At 47.5% G+C, this 9,375-nt stretch overlaps 1 non-coding gene across 1 annotated transcript; it reads right to left on the minus strand.

The window, feature by feature from the left end:
* Nucleotides 1–8,475: 8,475 nt before the first annotated feature.
* trnal-uaa (transfer RNA leucine (anticodon UAA)) lies at nucleotides 8,476–8,558 on the minus strand. Its single transcript has one exon. It is a non-coding gene; the product is annotated as a tRNA-Leu (tRNA).
* Nucleotides 8,559–9,375: the final 817 nt, after the last annotated feature.

The following is a 9,375-nucleotide window of genomic DNA, read 5'->3' on the forward strand; positions in this document are numbered from 1 at the left end:
TACTTTGTTTGTCCATGTTCGTTCCTGCTTTCTCTTTGCTCTTCACCGCTGCTCCCAAACGCCTCCAGTGCAGTCAGACACTACTTGTCAGAATTGGGATTCGAACACACGCCTCCAATGGAGACTACGACCTAAACGCAGCGCCTTAAACAGCTCGGCCATCCTGACTGCATGCGATGTGCTATCAATGCTAAGGAAATTATTCATTCTTTGTGAAAGTATTTGTGAGATTGTGGAAATGTCTGGAAGAGGAAAGACCAGCGGGAAAGCTCGGGCCAAGGCCAAGTCTCACTCCTCCCGGGCTGGACTGCAGTTCCCAGTGGGCCGTGTTCACAGGCTCCTGAGAAAGGGCAACTATGCTGAGCGTGTGGGTGCCGGAGCCCCGGTCTCTCTGGCTGCTGTGCTCGAGTATCTTTTTTTTTAGAATATTGCAGCGCAGTACAGGCCCTTCGGCCCTCGATGTTGTGCCGAGCTGTGAAACCATCTGACCTACACTATTCCATTTTCATCCATGTGTCTATCCAATGTCCACTTAAATGCCCTTAAAGTTGGCGAATCTACTACTGCTGCAGGCAGGGCATTCCACGCCCTTACTACTCTCTGAGTAAAGAAACTACCTCTCACATCTGTCCGATATCTATCACCCCTCAACTTGAAGCTATGTCCGCTCGTGTTTGCCATCACCATCCGAGGAAAAAGAGGCTCACTATCCACCCTATCTAACCCTCTGATTATCTTATATGTCTCTATTAAGTCACCTCTCCTCCTCCTTCTCTCCAACGAAAACAACCTCAAGTCCCTCAGGCTTTCCTCGTCAGACCTTCCCTCCATTCCAGGCAACATCCTAGTAAATCTCCTCTGCACCCTTTCCATAGCTTCCACATCCTTCCTATAATGCAGTGACCAGAACTGCACGCAATACTCCAGGTGCGGTCTCACCAGAGTCTTGTACAGCTGCAGCATGACCTCGTGGCTCCGAAACTCGACCCCCCTACGAATAAAAGCTGACACACCATATGCCTTCTTGACAGCCCTATTAACCTGGTTAGCAACCTTCAGGGATTTATGCACCTGGACACCAAGATCTCTCTGCTCATCTACACTAACAAGAATCTTCCCATTAGCCCAGTACTCTGCATTCCTGTTACTCCTTCCAAAGTGAATCACCTCACACTTTTCCGCATTCAACTCCATTTGCCATCTCTCAGCCCAGCTCTGCAGCCTATCTATGTCTCTCTGTACCCTACAACATCCTTCGGCACTATCCACAACTCCACCGACCTTAGTGTCATCTGCAAATTTACTAACCCACCCTTCTACACCCTCTTCCAGGTCATTTATAAAAATGACAAACAGCAATTGCCCCAAAACAGATCCTTGCGGTACACCACTAGTAACTAAACTCCAGGATGAACATTTGCCATCAACCACCACCCTCTGTCTTCTTTCAGCTAGCCAATTTCTGATCCAAAGCTCTAAATCACCTTCAACCCCATACTTCCGTATTTTCTGCAATAGCCTACCGTGAGGAACCTTATCAAACGCCTTACTGAAATCCATATACACCACATCCACTGCTTTACCCTCATCCACCTGTTTGTTCACCTTCTCGAAAAACTCAATAAGGTTTGTGAGGCACGACCGACCCGTCACAAAACCGTGCTGACTATCTCTAATGTACTTATTCTTTTCAAGATGATTATAAATACTGTCTCTTATAACCTTTTCCAACATTTTACCCACAACCGAAGTAAGGCTCACAGGTCTATAATTACCAGGGCTGTCTCTACTCCCCTTCTTGAACAAGGGGACAACATTTGCAATCCTCCAGTCTACCGGCACTATTCCTGTCGACAATGACGACATAAAGATCAAGGACAAAGGCTCTGCAATCTCCTCCCTAGCTTCCCAGAGAATCCTAGGATAAATCCCATCTGGCCCAGGGGACTTATCTATTTTCACACTTTCCAAAATTGCTAACACCTCCTCCTTGTGAACCTCAATCCCATCTAGCCTCGTAGCCTGAATCTCAGTATTCTCAAAAACATTTTCTTTCTCTACTGTAAATACTGACGCAAAATATTCATTTAACACTTCCCCTATCTCCTCTGATTCCACACACAACTTCCCACTACTATCCTTGATTGGCCCTAATCTAACTCTAGTCATTCTTTTATTCCTGACATACCTATAGAAAGCCTTAGGGTTTTCCCTGATCCGATCCACCAATGACTTCTCGTGTCCTCTCCTTGCTCTTCTTAGCTCTCCCTTTAGATCCTTCCTGGTTAGCTTGTAGCTCTCAAGCGCCCTAACTGAGCCTTCACGTCTCATCCTAACATAAGCCTTCTTCTTCCTCTTGACAAGCGCTTCAACTTCTTTAGTAAACCACGGATCCCTCGCACGACAACTTCCTACCTGCCTCACAGGTACATACTTATCAAGGACACGCAGTAGCTGCTCCTTGAATAAGCTCCACATTTCGATTGTTCCCATCCCCTGCTGTTTCCTTCCCCATCCTACACATCCTAAATCTTGCCTAATCGCATCATAATTTCCTTTCCCCCAGTTATAATTCTTGCCCTGCGGTATATACCTGTCCCTGCCCATCGCTAAGGTAAACCTAACCGAATTGTGATCACTGTCACCAAAGTGCTCACCTACATCGAAATCTAACACCTGGCCGGGTTCATTTCCCAGTACCAAATCCAATGTGGCATCGCCCCTGGTTGGCCTGTCCACATACTGTGTCAGAAAACCCTCCTGCACACACTGGACAAAAACTGACCCATCTAAAGTACTCGAACTATAGTATTTCCAGTCGATATTTGGAAAGTTAAAGTCCCCCATAACAACTACCCTGTTACTCTCACCCCTGTCGAGAATCATCTTCGCTATCCTTTCCTCTACATCTCTGGAACTATTCGGAGGTCTATAAAAGACTCCCAACAGGGTAACCTCACCTCTCCTGTTTCTAACCTCAGCCCATACTACCTCAGTAGACGAGTCCTCAAACGTCCTTTCTGTCGCTGTAATACTCTCCTTGATTAACAATGCCACACCCCCCCCCCCCCCTCTTTTACCATCTTCTCTGTTCTTACTGAAACATCTAAATCCCGGAATCTGCAACATCCATTCCTGCCCCTGCTCTACCCATGTCTCCGAAATGGCCACTACATCGAGATCCCAGGTACCAACCCATGCTGCAAGCTCACCCACCTTATTCCGGATGCTCCTGGCGTTGAAATAGACACACTTTAAACCAGGTTCTTGCTTGCCAGTGCCCTCTTGCGTCCTTGTAACCATATCCCTGACCTCACTACTCTCAAAATCCTGTACACTGGCACTACAATTTGGGTTCCCATTCCCCTGCTGAATTAGTTTAAACCCCCCCCCCGAAGAGCACTAGCAAACCTCCCCCCCAGGATATTGGTACCCCTCTGGTTCAGGTGAAGACCATCCTGTTTGTAGAGGTCCCACCTACCCCAGAAAGAGCCCCAATTATCCAGGAAACCAAAACCCTCCCTCCTGCACCATCCCTGCAGCCACGTGTTCAACTCCTCTCTCTCCCTATTCCTCGCTTCGCTATCACGTGGCACGGGCAACAACCCAGAGATAACAACTCTGTTTGTTCTTGCTCCAAGCTTCCACCCTAGCTCCCTAAATATCTGTCTGAAATCCCCATCTCTCTTCCTACCTATGTCGTTGGTGCCTATGTGGACCACGACTTGGGGCTGCTCCCCCTCCCCATTAAGGATCCCAAAAACACGATCCGAGACATCACGAACCCTGGCACCTGGGAGGCAACATACCAACCGTGAGTCTCTCTCGTTCCCACAGAACCTCCTATCTGTTCTTCTAATTATGGAGTCCCCAATGACTAATGTTCTGCTCCTCTTCCCCCTTCCCTTCTGAGCAACAGGGACAGACACTGTGCCAGATATCTGTACCCCATTGCTTACCCCTGGTAAGTCGTCCCCCGCAACAGTATCCAAAACGGTATACCTGTTGTTGAGGGAAACAGCCACAGGGGATCCCTGCACTGCCTGCTGGTTCCCTCTCCTTCCCCTGACGGTAACCCATCTACCTACTTCTTTTATCTGAGGTGTGACTACCTCCCCATAACTCCTCTCAATAACCTCCTCCGCCTCCCGAATGATCCTAAGTTCATCCAGCTCCAGCTCCAGTTCCCTAATGCGGTTCTCGAGGAGCTGGAGTTGGGTGCACATCCCACAGATGCAGTCAGCAGGGACACTCTTGGCGACCCTTACCTCCCACATTCTGCAGGAGGAACATACAACTGCCTTAATCTCCATTCCCACTATTCCAAATTCCCAACAAATCTACTGAAAAACCAAAAAAACAAAAAGTCAAAACTTGTTAGGTTAGCAATCCAACGGACAGAACTTCCCAAATAAAAAGTTTACCTTATCAACACACCAGAGTCCTTTTTTTTTGTTAGAGGAGGAGGGTGGGTGGGAGACACTGCACGTGTAGTGTCTCGGGTACAGCCACCACACAAATATATACCTTTTTCCTTACCCAGCAGTCCCCTGGTCCTCCGAAAACAAAAGGGAATTCACTTTTAAACTTACGCTGAAATTGACTTCCCAGCTGTAAGCTCGTTCACGCACCTCCGTTGCTATCAACGCTGCAGTCACCGAAACTAAAAGAAAGAGATTCTAAACCACACAAATATATACCTTTTTCCTTACCCAGCAGTCCCCTGGTCCTCCGAAAACAAAAGGGAATTCACTTTTAAACTTACGCTGAAATTGACTTCCCAGCTGTAAGCCCGTTCACGCACCTCCGTTGCTATCAACGCTGCAGTCACCGAAACTAAAAGGAAGAGATTCTAAACCACACAAATATATACCTTTTTCCTTACCCAGCAGTCCCCTGGTCCTCCGAAAACAAAAGGGAATTCACTTTTAAACTTACGCTGAAATTGACTTCCCAGCTGTAAGCCCGTTCACGCACCTCCGTTGCGATCAACGCTGCAGTCTGACCGCTGAAATCCTCGAGCTGGCAGGTAACGCAGCCCGGGACAACAAGAAGAGCCGCATCATCCCCAGACAACTGCAGCTGGCCGTCCGCAACAACGAGGAGCTCAACAAGCTGCTGGGAGGGGTGACCATCGCTCAGGGCGGGGTGCTGCCTAATATCCAGGCTGTGCTGCTGCCCAAGAAAACCAGCACTCAGAGCTCCCAGAAAAAGTAAAGCGGCCAAAATGTCATCAAATAAACCAAAGGCTCTTTTCAGAGCCACCCACAGTCTCTTTGAAAGGACTGGTTACTGTCAGGAGGGAGTCAGAGATGGAGTTATTGGAACAGTGGATTGACCTGTTTCACATCTGTCCAGGTGTCTTTTCAGTTCCCTCTCTGGATTTCGCTCTGTTTCTCTGCTCACACATCTCCCCCTCTAGTTAAGTGAAGAAGTGAACTACAGGGTGTCAGAATCAACAATTTAATAAATCCCGCTGCCTTCGATTTTATAATTCCCGAGATTATCCCGGTACATTAACGGGAACTGGTTCGGAGCTGATGAATTAATTTAATAATGGAAGTGTCCGGGTTAATTCTCTGTTTTTTATTTGGACAGTTTGAATTGTGTTTTTTTTTTCTCTCTGGTGATCTGAGCGCCGCTTCACAATTAGAATCTGCTCCCAGAACAGAGTAAATGCAGGAAGGAAGAGGCCATTCTCGGGCTGTGTGTTTCTCTCCTAACCTGATCTGTTTCGACCGCACTGTTCCCAGAGGACGGAATCAGTGAGAGTCGTGCACACACAGGAGCTGAGTCCATTGCAGCGCTTTGATATGTGCCTGCTCCCCGGCCCTCCCTATTCTCCGGACACAGAGCTGTCTGTTTCCCCCCGGCGGCGGGATAGAGTCGGGGATTCTCTCCCCGCAGTGTCAGGGTCTGCAACCCCGGGGAACTGGCGGTTCGAGTCAGAATGACCGAGCTGCCTTATATGTCCTGTGTACTAATCTCCAATGGATTCAAATATTAGTGAACTCATTGGGTAATGTTTGTAAATAACCCTCATGTGAACGGACCCGGCTCCATTAATGCCTTCCAAATAAAACTGGGATCCATTTCTTTTCCCCAAATGCCAGCGAACGGATCCCAGGAGCGGGGTTGAGATTGTGCTGAGCAGCAATGAGTCTCCGGTAATGCTGCTTTCTAAATTCCAGATCAGCTCTCAGTCCGACAGGCCTTTCGGGAAAGTGATGTGACAAAACAGAAACCATGTGACCGCCCCTTCAATCTAATGGGTTTGATGATGAACAGAGATGGCAGCTCTTTCCTTTGCTGATTTCGTGGCTCTGAAAAGAGCCCTTGTTACACTTGTTACTGAAGCTGGGTTTAAGGTGCGTTCCCCGCGGATGCGGCGGGCCAGCTGGATGTCTTTGGCCATGATGGACCGGGATCATTCTGGTGAATCTGCTCATTTTCCGACAGAAGCATCAGTCGCTGTTTGAACTGTTTAAAGTCAGGGGTGTATTAGCAGCCAGAAAGTGAAGGGCAGTTCATTGCTCCCTGCAGCATTATCCGCCTCTTTCAGGAGAAAAGATCAGAAACCGCTCGTTTCTGTCAGTCCCCGAGAAGCCTGTGAGAAGCGGTTAGTCGCTAATTTGTTCCTTTTACAGAGTGGAAGCTGATATTTGTCCCGTTTTAAATTGCTGAACCGGACCTTCCTCCCGCCGCTTACAGTTAACAGATTGACAAATGAAAACGATTCCTAAAATCGCGTCAGGATTTTGTGACGGTAAATACAGTAAAACAGAACATAAAATGAGAGGTTTTAAAATTGTTGCCTGAAAATTGAAATTTTCCATCACTTCAATTCCTTCCTGCTCTGGAATTGCCGGGCTTTTTCCAATTGGAAAATTTAAGCCAATGAGAACTTCTATTTACTTATATGTGATTCTCCTATTGGTTAAGAATTGGATTGAGAAGCGGGTGACCAATCAGAGACAGAGTCAAACTGTTGGAATTTCAGGCCCCCAGGAACTAAGCTGAAACTGTTCAGATTGACAAACCCTGGCAGTAGCTTCACACATTGGACACTTCACACTGAGTCATTCAAGGGCTGGTGTGAGAAAAGCTTCAGATCCTGTCATTACTCTCTGACTCATTATTCATCTCGAACCAAACAATTAGTAAATGTGAAGCAGTGAAGAGACTTTTCACTCTCACTGCAGAATGTGTCATCTGGGGAAATAAGGAACTATTATTTTCGGAGATTCCAGGTACATTCATCCCTGAACAAATCCATTCCTCACATTCCCGATCACAGCCTATCCCAGCTCCTGTTGTCACCCGACTCCAGCTGAATTGGAGAAACTCATGTGTTGGGGTTTGAGTTGTGAGGTGGGGTTTCTCCGCCAGTGTTCCTGTCTTACAGACTCTCCCCCTGAATTTGTGAACTGAGACTGCACCGAACACATCTCCAGTTAGAGTGAGGGCCGGATATCCCTCTGTTTTATTACAGAGAGTGGGGAAAGGGCTGGGTGGAGGGGAGTCACCAGGGATCCTGGATTTACTCCAAATCATTTCCATGTGGAATCTGCAGGCGGGGCCGGGACAGGGATCATTTGATCAGGGGATCAGCTCTTTCCTGAGAGATGTGGGTGGCTCTGAGAAGAGCCTTTGTGTTCAGATGTTTCCAAGTTTCCCGCGCTCTTTCACTTCTTTCCAGACCCTGCTTTCTGAGCCTTCGCTGCTTTCGGCTTGACCTTGCTCTTCCATGTCTGCACTTTCTTCAGCGCCTTTCCGCCCGCCGCACTCTTGCCTTTTTTGACCTTCTTCGCAGGAGGCTTTTTCTGAAGCGCTGCTTTCTTCACCACCTTATTTGGCGTTGCCGCCGCCTTGCTGCTCGTTTTCTTGGCTGTTACTTTCTTTGTTGTCACTTTCACGTCTGCTGGTTTCTTCACTAAAGATTTCTTGTCTGCTGGTTTCTTCACTGAAGAGTTCTTGTGTGCTGGTTTCTTCACCTTCTTTCCCACTTTTCCCTAGGTTTTCCTTCTTGCTGATTTTGAAGGAGCCGGAGGCTCCCTGTCCCTTGCTCTGCACCAGGGAACCTTTGTTCACATTCCTCTTGATACTTTGCTTGATCTGGGTTTTGAGCTTCTCCTGAGCGGTGGCAGACCTGCAAGGAAGCAACTACCAGCTAGCGTATAAAGCGAGACCAAGGCTCAGGGCCTTCAGTTACCTGGAGGGGAGTCGGAGAGGCAGCGGATCCTGTGAGGAACCACAATCCAGGAAGGATGAGAAGGTCATTGTCAGGGTACAGAGGAGATTAAGTTAAAGATTTACCAGTTTATAAGCAAGCGCAGAGCCAAGGAACGGTGCTGGGGCAGATCAAATAATAGGAAGCTGTGATCAGTTGCAAGGCAAGAGTGATTAAATGACAGAAGAGATGATGGTGCAAGGCAAAAGTCAGGGAAAGAAAAAGTAACATTTTGTAAGCACAGATACCATGAGGGGGGTTTGAACCCACGCAGGCACATGTCTATTGGATCTTAAGTCCAACGCCTTAACCACTCGGCCATCCTGGTACGTTAACCAACCACTGAAAATGAAATTTAATGTGATTCGGGTGCCATCTGGCCTTTTACAATACAAAGTTATGACTCCTCTCCCATGCTGAATTGGACCCTTCATTATTTATGAACCTCAATCGGATCACCCCTCAGTCTAGGTTTCTCTAAGGTGTAGGGTCCCAACTCTTTTAGTCTAACTTGATAACCAAGATGTCTTATACTGGGAATTCGTCGAATGTCTCTCCTCTGTACCCTTTCCAAAGCCTCAATATCACCCATCATGTGAGGAGACCAAGACTGGATACAATATTCTAAGTGAGTCCTGACCAAGGTTTCATAAAAGGACAAATTCGGGACATCTCAGATACTGAAGGAGTCCATGTCCAGAAGCAGCAAGACCTGGACAACATTCAGACTTGGGCTGCTAAGTGGCAAGTAACATTCACACCACATAAATACCAGGCAATGACCATCTCCAACAAGAGAGAATGTAACCATCTCCCTTTGACGTTCAACAGCATTACCATCGCTGAATCCCCCCACCATCAACATCCTGGGGGTTACCATTGACAAAAGCTTAACTGGACCATTCATATACATACTCTGGCGACAAGACTAAATCAGATAGTGGGAATTCTGTGATGAGTAACTCAGCGCAAGGCACATGGTGAAATGCTCATTTGGAGAGCTGGAGAAATGGACTGGTCAGGTGGGCAGAAAAGTGGCAAATGGAATTCAACTTGGAGAAGTGTGAGGTGATGCCTTTGGTGAGGTCAAACACAGCAAAGGAAGACACAATTAATGGGTGAATGCTGAGAGGTGTAGAGGAAGT

Source organism: Heterodontus francisci, unplaced genomic scaffold (assembly GCF_036365525.1).
Source record: "Heterodontus francisci isolate sHetFra1 unplaced genomic scaffold, sHetFra1.hap1 HAP1_SCAFFOLD_51_2, whole genome shotgun sequence".
In the NCBI taxonomy this organism is placed as follows: Eukaryota; Metazoa; Chordata; class Chondrichthyes; order Heterodontiformes; family Heterodontidae; genus Heterodontus; species Heterodontus francisci.